The following is a 20,917-nucleotide window of genomic DNA, read 5'->3' as shown; positions in this document are numbered from 1 at the left end:
ACAGAAAATATTCGTAAAATCCAGTCATATGCTAAGTGGGGCATATGCTCAAACACAAGTTTCAAAAAATGTCAAAGGATCGGCCAGGCGCAGTGGCTCCTGCCTGTTTTTGTCTTTTTTTTTTTTTTGAGATGGAGTCTCGCTCTGTCGCCCAGGCTGGAGTGCAGTGGCATGTGATCTCAGCTCACTGCAAGCTCCGCCTCCTGGGTTCACGCCATTCTCCCACCTCAGCTTCCCGAGTAGCTGGGACTACAGGTGCCTGCCACCACATCTGGCTAATTTTTTGTGTTTTTAGTAGAGACGGGGTTTCACCGTGTTAGCCAGGATGGTCTCGATCTCCTGACCTCGTGATGCATGCCTGTAATCCCAGCACTTTGGGAGGCTGAGGCAGGTGGATACAAGAAAGTATTTTAAAGATTTACATATTATATATATCTTTAATAATTTAATTCTGATCTTTTGTTAAAACATTTTGGATATATTAGGTTAGGTTATTAAAATCAATTTCACTCATTTTTCATTTTTTGTGTTGCTGCTAGAAAATTTTAATCGACACGTGTGGCTCACATTTTACTTCTATTGCACATTGCTGCAGTAGAGAATTGCCTGCTTTCAAAGCTCAGGCTGCCTCAAAAGCCAAGAGACCACAAAGATTGTAAAATCTAAAATTTACAATAATTGTCATTGGTCAGGCACGGTGGCTCATGCCTGTAATCCCAGCACTTTGGGAGGCCAAGGTGGGTGGATCACTTGAGCTCAGGATTTTGAAACCAGCCTGGCCAACATGGCAAAATCATGTCTCTACTAAAAATACAAAAATTAGCCAGGCAAAGTGGTGGGCACCTGTAATCCCAGCTACTTGGGAGGCTGAGGCAGAAGAATTGCTTGAATCTGGGATCAGAGGTTGCAGTGAGCTGACATCGCAGCACTGTACTCCAGCCTGGGTGACAGAGAGACTCTGTCTCAAAAAAAAAATAAAAATAATTATCATTATATTGTTTTCGTTTTGAATAATACACACACACTCACACACTCCACCCTCCCACCCCCCAACACACACACAGAATGAGGGAGAGAAAGAGAAAGAGGATCTCACTCTGTCACCCAGGCTGGAGTGCACTGGCCTGATCTCAGCTCACTGCAGACTCTATTTCCTAGGCTTAAATGACCCTCCAACCTAAGTCTCCCAAGTAGCTAGGACCACAGACACACCACACCATGCCTGGCATATGTATAAATATATATATATATATGTATTTTTTTTTTTTTGTAGAAAACCTGGGGGTGGGGTGCTCACACTATGTTGCCCCGGCTGGTCTTGAACTCCTGGTTTCAAGATCTCCTCTCACCTCAGCCTACCGAAGTGTTGGGATTACACACACACACGTATGTGTATATATATATACATATATATGTATATATATAATTTATAAACAAAATATATATACGTGTATATATAATTTATAAACATATATACATATATGTATATATATAATTTATAAACAAATATATATACATATATGTATATATATAATTTATTAACAAAAATAACCTTATATACAGGGTTAAATGCAAGTGTTTCACAGAGCGGGCTGGGCTTCAGCATAAGGAGGAAGTCCTCCCTGGAAAGGGCTGCAACTAGGAACGTTTCACTCTGTCTTCATTTGGCTACAAGTTGGTTCACATTCTGTCACTCAGAACCAGAAGGGGCAGTGCCTGAATCCTATTATCCAATCACTGGTTCTGGGGGAAAAACTGTCTTAAAACTATTATTTTCATGCTTAGTCATGCTAATTTTTAGTGAGAAACTTAAAATTAGTTAACATAACAAGACTTTTAAGATTTTAAATTACTAAATAAAAAATTAAAATGATGACATAGGTACTTCCTTTAATGCTTTTTGGAAGGGTTTCAAGTATCTATGTTATATATTGAAACCTACTGTTTCCGTAAGCCCTACCCTTAAGTCAAAACAACCTTGATGTTATTGTTAACAAATACTTAGCGTAAATCCTACACTTAGGCAAATTTATATGGTGATTTCCATTGTCCTACACATTCCTTTCATGTGATAAGTGTCTGGGTTTAGGGGGTAACACTGCAGGGATCCACCATCTTCAGCCATCTGTGATATAGCTTCTATTCATAAGTCCCTCTTAAATGTTTCTTTCTGAGAAACTTGATCTGTCAGCCTCTATCTTCAACCTCTCAACTCCCTTGGCCTTTAAAGGTAGGTTTACATATACTTACTCATTACAAAACAAGGTTATATATATGGTCTCTCAGTTTCTAGTGGAACAGGAATTAAAAGAAATTAAAGAATGTGTCAGCAAAAACTCAGCTGTATATAAGAAAACCCAATTCCCCCTGAGGAAGAGAAAGAGTTGGAGTCCTTTAAAAATTAACTGCTTGTTTTTCTGCCTGTGGCTAGTGAGCCTTATCTCTCCCTTTCCCAGGCATTGTGAACACCCTGTTTCTCTAGCTGTGCAGCTTGCAAGATCACTAGACAGATAAACTCAAGTCGTAAAACATGTTTTTCCTTGAAAAGTAATGTGATGTCATGCATGTCTCAGTTGAACAACTGTCTTTGTTTCTCACTTCTGTAATATGCTTCCCCCTGCACAGATCTCCCTGCACCCCACAAAATGCTTAAAAGGTAACCCGACTCTTTGTTCAGGGCTCAGTCCTTTGGATGTTAATCCGACAGAGTCAGTGCACCTAAATAATAATATATATCCTCCTCAACCCCTCGGTCTCTCTGATTCCTTATCAGTCCCGCTATACTAGAACATTGTTATATGGTTCATGACTGCAATGTGTAGCAAATGTAGTTTTGTACGTGAATAGTATACTTTATATAGTATATTTTATATAGCTACTTTGTATTACACATCACTAAAATACATGTTCAGTAAGTGCTCACTTAACGTCATTGATAGATTCTTGGCAACTGTGACTTTAAGTAAAACAGTGTACTATATAATAAAACCAATTTTACCGTCGGTTAATTCATATAAACAAGAGATCATTCCCTATGATATATAGCATTTTGTTTCACTTAAAGTCAGTTTCCACGAACCTATCAACAAAGTGAGAACATACTGTAATTAGCATTATAGTATATAGTACATTACAGCGTTACACTATTGTAGCATGTTGTTGTAGTCCTAGCAGTTGGCAACATAATATGTTTCAGTTTTCCCCAAGATCACAGAATTATTCAGACCAACCAATAACAGCTTCCTTTGGGAACCAGGAGCATCTCACCCTCTTAATACTACAAAGCCTTCTCCTGACACTTCCTGTTTGTTCTCTCTGCTCCCAAGTGCAATGCCTGTGTGGGTCTGTTTACCTTACAGTACTTTCTTCCTTCCATGATTACATGTAATGAATAACTGCTGTCAATCTCATCTGTCCCATGATTGGTGCCATGGTTTTAATTATTCCAGTAGCCCTAGGGTGGTAATTTCTCCCTCACCAATTGGGTAAAGGGAGGCTAATCAAACAACTCACAACACAAACTGGATTACCCAACCATGACTAAAGTTGAGGACATTGGCTCAACTTTAACTGCTTTTGGCCTACTGGTTTCATGATACATTAAAAGTCACCTCAGTCAGAGCCACCAGTTGCTGGTGGACTTTTGCTTTGGTCTAAATAACAGTTTGTGGCCTTTATCATGAGTTGCCTTCCCTGCCCACACTAAAGCACACGCATCACCTAGACTTAGGTGGTCAGTTGACTCTGCTCCAGTATAATATGTCATCAGGTTTAGCCTGTGTTTGGCAGGCAGTTTGCAAGACACTTGCCTGTCAAGGCAGTAAAAATACAGCACCTTAATAAGTCACCACTTTCATCCTGATTACCAAAAGTCAGGCTGTATCTCTGTTGTTACTTCATCTGACCTGATTATCATTATTAAATGCCTGAGTAGTCATCTGAACATTGTTTATTATTGCAAACTCTCAGGACAGGCCCAAGGATGGTCTTTCATAAAACTGCAGAAACAGAAGGGACTTTCACTTTGGAGAGAATTAGACATGTCACTCAGTTACTCTAACAAATGCTACTGTCAGGCAAGCAAGGACAGTGGACTTTCCTTTTCTGTGCTGCTGCTTCCTTTGCTGTTGTCAAAAGCCCTCTCATGATGAGGTGCACATTCCTTGTGCCTTATGGTTCAGGCACTGATGAGTCATAAAATAGAAAAAGAGCATTTGCTATTAGGACCTCCCAAAACATGGGGTTAATTCTCTCAGTATAAAACCTCTACTCATTGTGTGGGCTTTTAGCACTGCTGCTTACAAGTATGTCAAAGGTGCAATCTTAGAGTCAGAAGTTTGATGGACTCAAACAAAATGACCATAGTGCATATCGGTGCCAATCTAAGTAAGACTGAGTGACAGTAAACACCTTCTCCAAAGAGAAGACAGATCACAGATAAATAAATGATGATACGACTCAGGGAACTAGAAAAGAAAGAACTCATCCCAAAGTTACCAGATGATGAAATTAAAGAGAAGAATCAGAAGAGCAATAAATATAATAGAGACTTAAAAAAACCAAAAAATATAGAAAAATGTAAGAGCTTGTTTTTTTTTTGAAAACATAAAATTGACATATCTTTAGCTATATCAGGAAAAAATACTCAAATAAAATCTGAATTAAAGGGAAGACATTACAACTGGTAAAACAGAAATACAAAATATTATAAGACTGCTATGAATATAGACCCCTATGTAAAATTATTTCCCAAAAAATTTGATAAGGTAAAGACATAAATAAATTTATAGACATGTACAACCTACCAACACCGAAGCATAAAAAATAGAAAATATGAATAGATCAGTAATGAATAAGGGGTTTAGATCTGATGAGTTTACTGCTGAATTTTACGAAACATTTAAAAAGAACCAAATATCTGAAGAAATTGAAGAAGGAGGAATACTTCCAAACTCATTTTATGAAGCCAGCATTACCCTGATGCCAAAACCAGAGATGGACATTACAAGAAAAAAAAATTGCAGGCCAATATCCCTGATGAACATAGATGCAAAATCATCCACAAAGTAGTTGCAAATAAGATTCAAAAGCACTTTAAAAGGATTGTTTATTATGGTCAAGTTGGATTTATTCTTGGGATGCAAGAATATTTTAACTTGCAGAAATCAGTAAATGCCATACACCTTATTTACACAACAAAAAGATGAAAAATTTTGACTATGTTTATGCATGCCTAAAAATGCATTGACAAAATTTAAAATCCACTCCTAATAAAATTTATAACAAATTGTATATAGAAATGATATACCTCACAATAAAGAGACACATTTTTTACTAGTTATAGGACAAGCCCATAGCTAACATAGTCGATGGTGGAATGTTGGAATTTTTTTTTCTAAGGTTTATTATAAGATAAAGGTGCTCATTCTCACTACTTCTTTCAACACAGTACTGGATATCCTACTCAGAATATTAGACAAGGAATGAAGCGAGCATTTAAATGAGAAAGAACAGGGTCTTATTTGCATCGAGATTAACACTCAGGTTTTTACAGATTAAACAGCATGAAAGTTGGTACTATCCAGGAATCAAAGGAACTGTCCATGAGGACATAGGACTTTAAGGCGTCAATTATTAAGAGGCTATATGAAAGAAGAAATGTTCCTGGATGTTTCCATTGTCTAGACATAAAGTTTCCACAGATCAGCCCCAGCAAGTAAAGGCACATCCCTGACTACTGTGGGTGATGAGCTTTTCACCCAAAGCAGAGATGTGAAAACTGACAGGTTTCAAAGACCCCTCAAGTGCTCTATACCTTGAATGTCACTCCCACAAGGCTGGAGCACCATCTGTTCCTGAGGGATCAAGTTATCATCTGTCTTGGAGACACTGGCCAGTCAGGTTTCAGTGGACATGAGGCCAATGATTTTAAGTGTAAAATGCCTAAACTATCATAGTCTTTATGTAGATATTTGGCAGCCTGCACACTTAAATGAGTTGGCGAAATGTCACACCAGACACATGGCTGGGAATTGGGGTTTTCTACTCTGCTCTTAGCAGCACTTTGGTAACCCAGTGATAACCCTCCCTCATGCCTCCACATCCACTTCTTCAAAAAGGCACTGAGGAGGGTGTCATTTTCACGAAGCCACAGCCCATGCTCACTCCCTGCAAAGCTCTGAACCTGTGTATCCCCAGGCCAGGCGGTGGATATCTATCAAAGGCAGCTGAACTTGCACTGTGGTTAGAGAGAGTGGAGGGCAGCTGCACAGTGGACAGCGTCTGGGACCTCAGACCAGTTCCCAAAACTACTTAGGAAAGCAGGCGGCTCCAGGGGCTGGAGGAGGCACAGATGTTCTGGAAGGACCCTGAGTGCCCCTCAAGATCTTCTCCTGAATCCTCTTGGGAAGGGTTTGTCACGGAATCAATGGGCAGCAAAGCTTGGTAAGTAAAGAGGTCTACACCGCCCTGCCCATTCCTGCAGGGCTGCACACAGCCTCCACCCCATCTCAATCTGGGATTGTCATCCTGCAGCCCCACAACCCACCGTCTGGAACAGATAAAGAGACTACAACTCCCAGCATGCCTCGTGAGGCGCACACCACTTTCCTCTCCCCCAGGGCTGAGCACCCCATTTAATTTGTACCCCATTTACTTTTTTCTGTCTCTCCCCTTTTCTCAGACTCAGTCATCTCTCAGGTCTGAAGGCTCTGTTCATTTTCCTTAAACTTCTGTGGTTTTTTTTTGTTTAATTCTATCTTCAGATTGAATAATTCCTATGCTGTGTCTTCTGTTTCTGATCTATAGATAACCTCAAAAGTATTATTTTTGTGTCTTATTTTTCTATTTGGCTATTTTTTCATGTCTTTGCTGAGGTTCCACATCTGTTCATTTATGAGAACATTTTCCTTTGCCTCCATGAGCATATGTCTAATAGCTGCCTTCAAATTCTTATCTGCTGATTATATCTTGGACATCTTGGAGATGTCTACTGCCTCCTTATTATCTTGTGTACGTATTACATTTTCATGTGTCTTTACGCATCTCATGAATTTGAAAATTGTACACTAGAGACTGTATACAAGAGTTATAGAGACTCTGGATTCTGTTTTGTCCCTTTGAAGAGTGCTGATTTTTTAAAGAGAGTGTTAATTGGGCTGGATTCTAACTTCAATACTTGTCTCTCCTATGGAGGGCACAGGGGACTTGCTCATTCACTTCTTATACACACATATCTGATATATTTATTATATGTAGAAGTGTTTATAATTATATATATATATACACTATTTTATCCAGTGTGTATGTGTGTGTATATATATATATATATATATATATATATATATATACATATATATATATATATACACATATATACTTTTTTATCCAGGATCCATCATTATTCTCAGTGAGAGTGTTAAACTAGCTACTTCATCATTAGTGCAAGCCAGAACATGAGTTTTGATTTTTGGATTTAATGCAAATGAAATTATGTAGTATGGATACTTTTACATCAGTTTTTAATGCGAGATTATATTTGTGGTATTCATTTATGCTGTTGCAGATATCTGCAGTCTGTTCATTTTTAAAAGTCCTTTTATACATTGTAAAGTATACATAAAATTAACTATTTTAACAATTTTTAATGTGCAGGTCACACGAATTAATCATGCTCAGATTGTTCTGCAACCATCATCCATATTCATTGGGAATTTTATTCATTTTGCAAAACTGAATCTCTGTTTCTGTTAAAAAAAAAAAAAAAAAACAGCCCACCTTTACCTTCTTTTGGCCCCTGGGAACTACTCTTCTACTTTGAGTTTCTATGAATGGAACATCCATAAGTACCTCATAGAGTGAAATCATACAATGTAGTAAAGAAATCAGGAGGAAAAATAATACACACTGTGTAACGGGAGCCCAGTGCAGCTGTCTGATTCCTAAAGCCCATGCTCAGCCCAAATGTCACTGAGCCTTGAAGCAATCTGTCCCTGCCAGCCCAGGAACTCAGTGGCCCTGAGATTCACCATGGCTTCTTCTTGGTCTTGAGGGTGTTGCTGGCCTACTGGGATGGGGGCTCAGCTGACAGAACAAATAGGAGTTTCTGGAAATAGTGGCAGCTGTGAGGCTACCAGGAGCCACACCTCAGGCTTCCCACTGCCTGCCTGGGGTTCCCCAAAAAGCAGGGCCTAATGTTGACCAGGGAGTCATGGCCACAGGTTCTCTGGAGCTGGCTGCAAGATAGCGTCTTCCCCTACTCTCTTCTGATCTGCTTAGCCCTCACCTTTTATTCTGACTGTGTCACACTTCATGGACTGGAACCAAACCACGAATTCCTCTCAGTGAGAAGATGACAATTATCTCTTGTCACTGAAGCAGTTGCATTTCCTGAAGGACTTTGATCTGGAGACAGAAGGAAGGACAGGATTCTGACAGGTCCTGGGTGGAAGATGATAAATGGGAATTGTGGGGGAGGGATGGGACGGGGGTGAGTCTCTGGAGCTTTTCTTTTAAGGGGTCCCACCCTCCCCTCCAATCCCATGTAGCCCTAACCTGTTCTCAGAGTTGGATATAAACAGTCCCTTCACTAGGAATTTATCATTGATTCTGTTCCCCTAATCAAACCCTCCATTGGGATGGATCTCCTCCTTCCCTGTGTATCAAACCTTCCCAATAAATCTAAGATGCGGAGGATGGAGCCAAGGAGCATCCTCTTCAGTACGGTCTCTGAATGTCACATCCCCACCCTCCCTTGAAGTGAGGGTCCCAGCTGCTCATGTTTCTCCTTTATTAGTGTTGTTTATATTTTCTTAGAAGGTAGATGGCCAAGATCCCTCAGAAAGGGCCTCTGGCCCATGACTAGCCCTCATCCCCTCTACTTCCCATGCTGCACCACTGTCAGGGTGGCCAAGTTCAGGGCATGTGCATAAAACAGGACTTGAAACTGCATCAGGTTCTGGGCTCCACAGAAGGGACACTGAGTCTCAGTGACTTTTTGTCCTGATTCTCTGTGATGATGAAGTCCTTGGAAACAAAGAAGGTACTCAACAACTTAGGAACTGCCTGTTTTAGGAGGGGCCGAGTTTCTCTCTTCTCCAGTGAGCACCACCTAAGGCAGAGGCTGAGACTCAGTTATGTAGCTTCACCACTCAAGGAATAGGAACTGGTGTCTTTGCTGGAGCCTCCATCACTCATAGATAAGATGGACCTGACACCCATATTCACAGGGGCATCTGATAGGCTCTCAGGAAAGGAGGTTTGCTGAGTGCTGCAATCTCAGGGCTCAGTCCAGGACTCTGTCCTCACAAGCTTCAGGATCCTGGTCCCCACCCTGCCTGCCTGCCCCAGTCTCACACACATCCATATAATCCTTTATGGAAATTTCCAGCATCATCAGGTCAGTGAGAAGTGTGTCGAGAGAGGGCACAGCACCCTGTACCATCAAGGTGGTAGCAGTGATGAGCACCAATTCTTAGCTTCCCCCACAAGGCCTGTCCTTTGAACTCTCACCAACCCATGGCTCCTTGACATCCCTACCCAAGTCTCCCACTTGGAGCAGCCAAGGATCCTGAGTCCTTACCAGAAATCTTTCCCTCCTCTTTCCACAGCTGGCCTCCAAAGACACCAAGTACCTCCAGTTAATTCTATGGTAGGATTTTAACAAGTCACAAAGTAAGGTTGCCCCCACCCTCACTCTTCTCCAAATCCACTCTGAACCCAGCTCTCTAAGGCTCTTTCTCTGGTTCCCCTAATGAAGGCATCCCAAGCACTATGGCCACAGGAGGGAAGGGCCAGAGGAGGAAGACACCCTGGTCTCTTGATGTGGAGAACTCCAGCTGGGAGGGAGGAGCCCTGTCCTTGACTCCTTGGAGCCCCTCCCTGCCACAGCCACAGGCCTACTCACCTGCAGCAGCAGCACCATCCAGACTCTCTAAAAAGGTCCCTACCTAGCAGAGTCAGAAACAGGGTCAGTGAGACTGTGCTTCCCACACTGAGTTACTCCCTAGCCCCATTGACATCAGATCTTGGATAACTGCCTGAGGCAGCTGGTGCAATGCTCCCACCACTTCCAGTGAGCCCTGATTCTAGATTTACTCCCAGTTCCAACATTCACTGCCTGTGTAACCTTGGACATGCAGCCAGGCCTCCCTGAGACTGTTTCCTTATCTGAGAAGTGTGATGGGAACAACTTCCTCACAGGACCTCCTGAGGACTCAGCTGCATGTGGCTATCACCACTGTTCTCACTATCATCCCTGTCAGGAAGAGGGAGGCACAAAAACTCTCAAATTTCCTTCCTCCTTTGAACCTTACGATGACCCTCTGAGGACTGCACAACAGGCTTCGTGGATTTTCCAGATGAGGAAACAGAGGCTCAAAGAGGGAAATGACTTGCCCAGGGCTCCACAGGGCTCCCTCCTTGAGGGCCTTCCCCAGCTGCCTTCATGGCACACACCAGCACCACCGCTGACCATGGTCTCGTCCTCTGGACTCTGTGCGTGTGCACATCACCATCCAGGCCCAGATTTGGTGGAAAAAAATATGGTGTTTTCGGAGGCCTGGTTGAGCAGTGCCAGCTTGTTCCAGCTTCACTGGAATTGCTATCCTAACAAGCTGCACTTGAGGCTATGACAAAGACTTCACCTCCCTTATGATCCACCAGGGGAGACTCCCACACAGGACTCTCTCTTTATCCACTCCGTGCAGCTTCTGCAAATGAAATTGTGCCCGTGCCCCACCTAGCAGCTGCTGCCCTCCAGTATCTCTGATACCCAGGGCTGATCACACCCACCTTTGGAAGGCTGCTGAAATTCAGGAGGACATAAGCAGATTTTTGGGTCAGACAGGTTGCTTCAGCCTTGTGTCCTGGGCCATCTCCTCTGGCCTTCAGAAGGCCCCTGCCAGCCTCAGTGTGTCAAGCCCTGATGCTAGCAGCCTTCAGGAGGCAGAAGATGACTTCTCTCCATTTCCCCACCCTGTTGGCCAGGCCTGGGAAGGACTCGAGGTCTGCAAGGCAGTTTCTGAGTGTCCAGCACTCAGTTGTCCCATTGTGATGACAAGGAGGATAGCCAGAAGTACCGGGTTGAGGAAGACGGAGGATGAACAGGAGGAGAAGGTGAGATTCCAGAAAGAGGCCCACCACAAATGCTTAGTGCCTGGGGGGGCACAGGGATTGCTGGGTTCTGCTTGGGGGCAAGGCCTTGGGCCCTCTGGAGATCCCATGATAACCACCCCCTGCCAGGAGTCACCAGGGATTGTCTGAAAAGATTTGGAAATGATACACCCCCCAGTTACTCAAGAAATGGAAGAATCTGCAGCCACAGCAGCTGATCCAGGTTACTGTGGGGTGAAGGGACCTGCACCGAGTACCCTATGGACTGCAGCCTGGGCATGCAGCCTGAGTCTGGGGCACCAGTAGAGTGCAGCCCATGCCTCCATCGCCCTTGCCCTCTTCTGGCTCGTACCTCATCTAACTGTGCCAAGATTCTAGTGGCTTGATCTCTGTCCTGCCGGGGAAGTTTCCAAGGTTGGAGAGACAGAGCAGTGGGAGTGGGAATGCTGGGCGCTGCAAGAAAAGAGGACAGAGGTAGTCATCTTGTTCTACTCAGAGAGAAGAGGAGAGGCCAAAGCTCATGACACTGTCTTTTTAGGGGGCCTCCCATTCAAGTCCTATCCAGTCTCCACTGTCCTACACTTCTGCAGACTAAGGACATAAGGCTCTGGTAGCTGGGCATGGTCACAGAGGTCTGCATGTTCGTCTTGACAGACCCACAGACTAACAGCACTAGGGCCAGCACCCGTGGAGGCTCTCTCCAGTCTGCTGGGCAGTGGACTCCCACATTCGCAGTTGGCAGCTCTTCCACCTCACCCACCAGCCCCATGGCTCTGTGACTGATATCCTCAGGACTGATGAGGCCCCCTATTGGCAGGACTGCTAAGATTCAGTATGACCTGGACAGATCTTTGCTCAGATGGGCTGCTTGAAACTTCAGTGTCCTGGGCCATCTTTCCTGGCCTTCAGAAGGCCCCTGCCAGCCTGAGTGGGCCAGGCCTTGACCCTGGCTGCATCTCCCCGGTAGCCCCATCTCACCTGCCCTCCTTCTTCCATTGCTCCTGCTCAGTGCTTCCCACTTTCCCAGGACAAGCCTGGCTCCAACAGACAAGTCTAGACCCTGTGTGTTTGTCTTTATGGTGAGCAAAGAAAGATAATCATTTCCATTTTGTTTTCTTTATTTTTTTCTAACCTTACCTATAACTTATTTATTGTAAAAAGGCTTAGGCTTCAGAAGACCTGACCCACCCACCCAGGAGGCCCCAGCCATTACTTCAGTATCTTTCAAACCCACGCTGTCACTACATATTTCCACACTTAACAAAATAGGTGGAAGCACAAGCAAGAGCAATTCCACTGGCACCAGTGGTGTGAAGATGGTGCCAGAAGCATAATGCCCATTTGGATTCTATAGGAATTCCATAGAAGTAAACAACTCAAGGTTTGTTTGTACAGATTGACATAGAGAAATAACTTTGATAGGTTCTAGTAAACAGAAGTTAAGCTTCCTAACAGCCATGACCTTACAAGTTCCTCTTCCTGAATTTGGTAATGTTTTTTGATGTCCAAATTGCCATGATGGCCTCACATAGTTAGAATAGTTTATCCATTCATTTTTACATTACTAATTGTGCATTTTGGCTGACAATGTTTCATACATCATGGTTAGTTTCCCATCTTGCTTGAAAATTGGAAGTGACAGTCCTTTTGGAATGTTGTTTTTGACACACTTCCATGTAAGGTTGTGTCCCCAGAGTACTAAGAAGACAAGTAGTCATCACTCTTATATTTTGATGGGGGCAGGGGAAACAGACACAATTTGAGAATAAAAAGTACCTAGGAATCAGAATTTGCTTTTCAATCAGTTTTAGTGTGAATTGCACGTCTATTAGAATATCCTGTTCACGCACTCTCAAGATTTCAAGGAGGGACAATTGTCACCTTTGAAAAATTGAAATGACCAATGGACTTCCCTCAGATATTTTGGTTGTTTGTTTGTGGCATTTGGTCATGCCATTGTAAATCTTTTTTTTTTTTTTTTTTTTGGAATCACTGGGTGATGAGAATCCCCAGGCTGGAGAACTGGATACCACGGAGAATTGGGGTGGCTAAAGTGGCAGGCACTGCAGCCCACGGGAAAGCAGCATCCAGGATTATCTCTGGTGTGACCCAGGTGCTGGGTGAGGCAGCCAGCCCAACAGCTTATTATGTGTGTGGAAGGGTGACCACAGGCCTGGTCGTGGACTCCAATGTCTAGGAAACAGGCACAGGCCAGGGAGCACCTTACATGTTTACCGCTGTGGTGTGTGGGACCTTCATCCCCCACTGGGTGTCCCACTTCTTCCTGCAGTACCAGGTCCTGTTCCATTCTCTCTGGAGGCTTCAGAAGGCTTTCCTCTCTGACTCCCGGCATGTTCGCCTGGATGCGGCAGGAGCCCAGATCTGCGCATTTCCCAAGTCTCTACAGTGCCAGATGCCCCACTGTGACAAGGAGGATGACCAAAAGTAGGGGATTAGCACCGTGGAGAAAAGAAAAAAGGCAGGAGAGTTGCTGTAGGGAGGAGGCCTGATGTGACTGCTTCTAGTCTGGGGCTGCTGGTGTCACATGGGGTTGGGGCTGGTTGCTGCCAGGGTTAGGGGATCCGCTGTGCTGAAGATTTTCACTGTTTCTACCCGTTCCCTGTCGGGGATGCCTGGGTAAGCTGCCAGAGTGCTAATTCCACATCCAGAACAAAGACTGAGGACCCTGGTGCGGGCTCCAGCCTGCAGGACACAAGCATGAGCCACGGAGCACCCTATATGTCGAAGTTGTTGCGGGCTGCCCCTGCCTCCCCCATGGGCTCCTGACTTCTTCCTGGAGTGCGGGAGTTTTGTGCTTCTCATTCTGGAGGTGGCAGATGACTTTTCTCCTGGACTTCCTACTTGTTTACCTGACCCCTGTAAGGCCTGAGTTCAGCGGGGTTCCAGGGTCTCCGTGGTGTCAGGCGCCACATTGTGACAACAGGGACGATGACCAAAAGTATCCCTGTGGTAGAGAAAGAAGAATAAAAGGAGGAGTGGAGCTGCAGGGTGGAGGCTTGACAGGATCACCTCCAGCCTGGGGCTGCTGGATTGGTGAGGTCGGGGCTGGTTGCTGCCTGGGCGAGGTGATAAACCATAATGAAGAATGCCATTATCGCCACTTTCAACTAGTGGTGCCTGGGCATATCTGAAAACCTTGGGAAAATGTTCATGTTTTCGGGGCTTAAGAAAGGGAATAAGTGGCAGGTGCACAGGCTGTTCCAGGCCTCCCAGCAGCATCACAGAACCAGCACCGACTGCCACCTGGACCGCAGCCTGGGCTTGCAGCTTTGGTTTAGGGCAGCCATGACAGCTCAGCCCTCGCTGCCACAGCGCACTTTGGATTCGCTTCTCCTCTGGCTGTGCTGGAGTTTAGGTCTCCTGGTCTCTGATCTGCCCAGTAAGAGTGGAGGGATGGAGAGGTGAGGGAGTGGAGTCAGGAGCCTTTTTCCAGTGCTGGGCATAGTGAGAAGTCAGAAGACAGGTTATGATCTGGTTATGCTTAAAGGGGAGAGGTCAAAGCCCAGGACATTCTGCTTTTCTAGGGGACGTACATTTCAAGCCTTATTTGGTCTCCACTGGCCTTTGCTTCCAAGCACGGAAGAGTTGGGGCTGTGTTACATGAATATCTGAAGAGATCCTAACCCTTGCCCCGAACGACTGAGAGACTTATAGCTCTAGCCCAGCACCTCGGTAATGTGACACTTTTGCTACCTGTGCCCTCCCTACCTAATGGATTGTGACATACCACTGGGCCAAGCACCCAGGTAATGTGACTCTCCTTCTTGTGCCCTGCCGACACTGGGCATTGTGATATATCACTGGGCCTAGCACCCAGGTGATGTATCTCCTTTATTGGGACCTGTCGACAGAAATGATTGTGACATATCTCTTGCCCTTCACCCAGGTGATGTGACTCTCTTGCCTTCTGTTCACCCATAGGTAAGATTGACCTCTACCTTGGCCCAGCACACAGGTATCATGATGTCTCTCAGATGTGGAACCACCCAATAGAAGAGATTTTGACTGTCACGCATAGAGTTTGGCCAAAGTTTAAGGTCCTGAGTCTCCTACTTGTAAAAAGTTACAGAAGATTCTGACACACATACATATATTATGAAGCTTTTGGGTGGTACAGAGAGTTTCATAATACAAACCAGAACACAGGTGATATTGTGACTCTCATAGGCACATACTGCTGAAAATTAGTATTGTCACCCTCATACATGGACAGAGACCACTGGTGAGCTCCTGATTCTCACATGCAGGTAAAGTCCACAGTAGGAATTGTGATTGTCGTGTAAATCTGGCCACAGGTGGGATGGTGACTCATTTTTGGACCCAGCTCACAGGCCCAGTAATGACTCTAATACCTGGACCCAGCCAATAAAATAGATGTTTGCTTTAGTAACTAAGCTTAGGGCAACAGGTAATGTTCTGAGTTTCTTACTTGTACAAATGTCACAGAGCCCTACAACACTCAAGCATATTGTACAATGCCTTCAAGTGGTAAAGAGAGTTTCATAATAGGGTCCATCACGAAGAGGAAATTGCGACTCTTGTCTCCACACTAAGCTAACAGTAAGGATTGTCATTCACTTACTTGGCCACAGCTCATGGTTGAGGTTCTGAATTTCACATCTGGAGGCAATTGAAAGTTGCAACTGTGACTCTTACACATGCATCCAAACCACAGGTAAGATAGTGACTTTTGGGTCAAGATTAAACACTGTGACGCTGTGTCTCCTTTATTAGGACACCTTTCTTCAGATGAGGTTGGGGCTCTCATGCACAGATCCAGTCCACTGTTGACATTGTGACTCATGAACTTGGATAGAATTCACAAAAGGTGTTGACTTTCATATTTGGAGCCAGGTCACAAGCAGTATTGTGAATCTCATCCCTGGACATTTCTGCAGGTGTGAGTTTCACACATATCTTTGCCCAGCACCTGGTTGATTTTACTCTTCTGCCTGGGTCCCATCTAAACATGGGATTGTGACCTATATCTAGGCAAAGCACATGAGTGATGTGACTCTCCTGCCTGGGCTATTCTCTCAAAGGAGATTTTGAAATATTTATGCACCAATCACCTAGGGGATGTGACTCTCCTCGCTGCACTGGGCTCAGCCCACAGGGGGAAATGTGACATATCACTGGGTCCATCATTTAGGTGATGTAACTCTCCTCTCCTGCCTGGACCCTATCCCCATTTGGAATTTAGACATATTTCTGGTCCCATCACCTTGTGATGTGACTCTCCTTTTTTACCTTGGACCTGCTTACCTGGGGAATTGCGACATATTACTGGGCCCAGAACCTGGTATATTTGACTGTTTTTCTTTTCCTAGACTCTCCCTAAAGAAGTGATTGTGAGAAATCAGTGGGCCAAACTCCCAGGTGATGTGGCTTTCCTGTCTAAGCAATGCCTGTAGTTGGGATTATGAAATATACCTGGGCCATATTTTCTAGGTGATGTAACTCTCCTGCCTGTGCCCTTCCTCAGAGGGCATTGTGATATATCTCTGCTCCCATCACCTAGGTCATACGACTCTTCTCTTCTTTCCTGGGGTCTATCCACAGGGTAATTTGTGAAATATTTCTAGACCCAGCACCCAGGTAATTTGACTCTCCTGCCTTGATTCTGCCCACAGAAGGCATTGTGACATATCGCTGGGCTCAGCAGCCGGGTGATGTGACTTTCCTGCCAGGGCTCTTCTCTCACAGCATACTGACATATATCTGGTTCACCATTCAGGTGATGTGGCTCTCCTTTTTGGTCCCTGCCCACAGGTGGTATTTTCACACATACCTGGGTCGACTTCACAGGCATAGTGAGGACTATCCTACATGTACACAACCAATGGAGGAGATTTTAACTCTTATAGCTGTACTTATGGCAATGTATCAGGTCTTCGGTCTCCTAGTTTTGGAAACATTGCAAAGTTTTAGGAAGCTTATGGATATGCTATAATGCCCTCTGGTTGTACAAACATTGTCATTACAGGGCCAGTGCATAGCCAACAAATTAAAATTGTCAGTCTCACACATGGACAAAGCCCACTGTTAAGGCCCTGAATCTCACTCATAGACACAGTCCAAGGTTGGAATTTTGACTGTCATATGTGGATCTGGACACAGGTAAAATGTTGACTCATTGCTGGACACAGCTCACAGGCATGGTAATGACTCTAGTGTCTGAATCAGTCAATAAAAAAAGATTTTGAATCTTTTAAAGCATGTTATTTTCCTGAAAAGCAGAAGTGTCAACAGTTGCACACATAAGTAAAATATTTTAACTAGATTTTCTATGGCATAGATCACCTCATAAGAAATTCCAAGTTTCTTCATTTGAAATACTGCTCTCTTCAAGAGACAATATTGTAATAATTTGTAAAATGTGATTACTTTTTTACCATTAGAAAATTAATTATGTATTATGCACAAATATCTGAAATACTTCACTGAAGTAAATAGTATATGGTCAGAATTATTGTTTTCTTTCACATAAAACTAATATGGGTAAAATTATTTTCCTGAATTAAGATATTTTGGCTTCAATTGCCATTCTACCTCACTAGAACTTCCTTAACTCCATAAAATGTTATCATTTGAATTTTTTGTTTAATTCAGAATTTATTGAAAATAGATTTTTTTAAAAAAGTTATAATATTTTTATTGCAATTGAGGACATTTTCAATAAATGTCTTAAACTTGAGACCCTGGCTAAGTATTCCTTCTGTACTAGAAATCAGATTTCTCTGGCACAACTCCATTGCCTGCAATAATATTTATGAAAACTACAAATACCAGCACACTATTTCAACACTCTGCTCAGTTGTTCAAATCTAAGTATCTCATTATCTGTGAAATGAACCAAATGTAAATGCTGAATATGTAGTACAAATCAAGAGATTCTTTACAGAAAAAAAATAAAAGACTAATTTTCTACAATATGTCACCTGTTTATTAGTTCATCAATAGTACTCTTTAGGCTGTTTCAAGTTCAAGAGGTTCTTTTATGTAGGTTCTAAAAGGCATAAACAAAGATGCATATAGTCAGATTTATTTTTATAAACTTTTGATACTCCTTTTGCTGTGCGTCTTACTTTGAATATGTGGAGACAAAGACAAATGTACATTTAAGTCATTAGTGGTTGTAGGAGTTTTGCCTATATAACTTTTTGTTTATAAGGATGTCATAAATGACAAGATAAAATCATGAAGCTTGATAAACTGATCTGTGCCCTGTAAACTTTAGTCCATTTACTGTACAGCTTGATTCAGTCACTATTTATTAGTTTAAAACATGGTTTTAAAAGCCGCAAACCAAACTTTATTACACACTGTGAATCAGAAATGGGAAAACTGTGCCACAGTTCTTTTGTGCTGCAGACTTTTTTGGGGAGAACAGTTCTGCAAAAAATAAAATAAATGAGTTTCCAAACTCTATTTTTAAAAAAGCTTGAGATTTCTCCTATGATTAACCTTCACCCTACAGTCCCTTTCACCCAAGGCATGGTCCCTAGATCATCTTTTTAAGGTTTAGTGTCTGGGAAATTATCAGCAAACCCCTCTCATGCTTTTGTCCAGGTTGTCTGTTTTTGTTTTGGAAAAGGTGAATATCTTCAATTGAGGATGGATTGCCTGTCCCCAAGCCTATGTGTGTTCCCTGAAGCTGAGGTTGTCATTCCCCCACCATCCTTCCCCAGGCCATCTCATTTTTTCCAACCCATCTTCTTCAACATCTTTTGACCTTTGTTGCTGTCAGTAGTTTCAGAATGGATAGATGCAGGAGCATCATCTCTTTAGAAAGTTTCTTCACTTCCAATCTACTCCCTACGTTTTCCAGCTCTATCTTTATATTATAGATCCTTCAATGTCTATTCATCTTCATAGTCTATATTCTGTAAACCGTATTTTACTTGTATTTTCCTTAATTATTTTCTTATTTCCAACTCTTTATTCTCCTTACTTAGTGTTGAACCAATAAGCAATTCATCTTTCTTATCAAGGTGAAGGTGAGCTCTAACCTGCCCTGGGTCACAGCCATCACAGCTATCACTACCAGGGTGAATGTGAAAAGGTAACACAGTCTCTCCAATTTTCACTTCATGTCTATGCTCAAGTACACAGGGTCACATTTAGTTTTCAGCTAAACAATCCGTTTCCCATTAATAATTGTTCCATTTTGACTGCTTTGATCTACAAGACATAACTTTGAAAGTCATGGTCAAAATAAATGTCTGCATGAAACTTACTGATGCCACCTTCAGGGATTCAAAGAGTATGCTCCAGATCATTTTCTAGTCCAATTGTAGCAGGTTTTTCATTGGTAATGATAGTGATCCTGTCTGCAACAAGGATGATCTAATGACAATTACCTTAATACAGAGGAGCCAATGTTTTTTCCCATTTTCCTCCTCAGTGTCTTCTGCAGTTACATTGTCTTAACTGGTAATGTGAGGAGGGCTACGCTGGGCCTTGCTGGACACCCGTGGAGCCAGATACCATGGGAGTGCAGGCGGTGAAAGGCAGCCTCGCCCAGGCTGGCTGCTGTGACCCCCTCCAGGACGCCCTGACATGCGTTGCCAGGAGCCAAATGGGGCTGTGGGCAATGTGCAAGGGGATGGCTGATGGCCCTGCTCGATCTGTGCAGCTGGAAACCAGAAAATTCCTGGGAACTATTACATCTTCCCCAGCTATGGGAATAGCTGGAGGAGCGTTGGAGAAGTCAAGGGGCCAGAAGTGCTCGGGCTGTTCCCGGGTTGAGCCAGAAACAGTGGTCAATAGAGTTTTAAATAAAGTTTACCTGTGGCTAGATAGGACCTGCCGATTACTCTTATTTTTTTTTCCAAATTTATTGAACTACGATTTACACATTGAAACGTGTATATATTTAGGGTATACAATAGAGTGCTTTGAGATATATATACATCTTTAAATTATCTCAATGAAGTTGGTTAACATATCTATCTCCTCACATAATTGCTTTATAGTTTTCTGTGTGTGTGGTGAAAGCACCTGAGATCCACTTTTGAAACAAATTCCAAGTACATATTATTATTCACTGTAGTCACCATTGTGCATATTAGGTCCCCAGCAGTTTTTCGTTATATAGTTGAAGGTGTGCACCGTTTGATGGATATCTTCCCACTTTCCCACTTCTTAGCCCATGGTAACAACAATTCTACTTTCTTTTTCTTTTCTTCTTTTCTTTTTTTTCTTCTTTTTTTCTTTCTTTCCCTCTCTCTTTCTTCTCTTTCTCTCTTTCTGTCTTATTCCACATAAAAATCAGATCATGTAGTATTTGTCTGTGTATTTCACTTAGTATCATGTCTTCAAGGTTCATCAATATTTTTGTAAAGGAAAGAATTTCATTCTTTATTAAAGCTGAATTATCTCTCTCTCACAGTTTATTCATTTATTTGTGTCAGAGGAGTGCCAGTGCCCTTGATGATACTGATTTCATGTCCCTTGGCTGCACACTCCGAATTGGGATCAGTGGTACTTCTAGTTTAAAAATTTTAAGGAAACTCCTACTGTGTTTTTTTTATAATGGCTGCCCAGTGGATATGCTCAGCAACAATGTACAAATATTCTCTTTTCTTTGCACCCTAACACTTTTTATCTTTTGACTTTTTGATAACAACTATCCTCACACCACGATAAAATGATATCTTATCGTGATTTTGATTTCAATTACTCTGATAATTAGTGATGTTGAGCATCTTTTTAATATACATGCTGGCCATTTTATGTCTTTGGAAAAATGGCTATTTAGATGTTTTGCCCAATTCACCAG

General features: G+C 42.9%; 1 pseudogene; it reads right to left on the bottom strand.

Moving 5' to 3' along the window:
• Window positions 1–13,653: 13,653 nt before the first annotated feature.
• LOC129527352 (angiogenic factor with G patch and FHA domains 1-like) lies at window positions 13,654–19,697 on the bottom strand (annotated as a pseudogene).
• Between the last annotated feature and the right edge of the window lie 1,220 nt (window positions 19,698–20,917).

Source organism: Gorilla gorilla, chromosome 18 (genome assembly GCF_029281585.2).
Source record: "Gorilla gorilla gorilla isolate KB3781 chromosome 18, NHGRI_mGorGor1-v2.1_pri, whole genome shotgun sequence".
Classification (NCBI taxonomy): Eukaryota; Metazoa; Chordata; class Mammalia; order Primates; family Hominidae; genus Gorilla; species Gorilla gorilla.
This window is presented reverse-complemented; position numbering and strand designations above follow the sequence as displayed.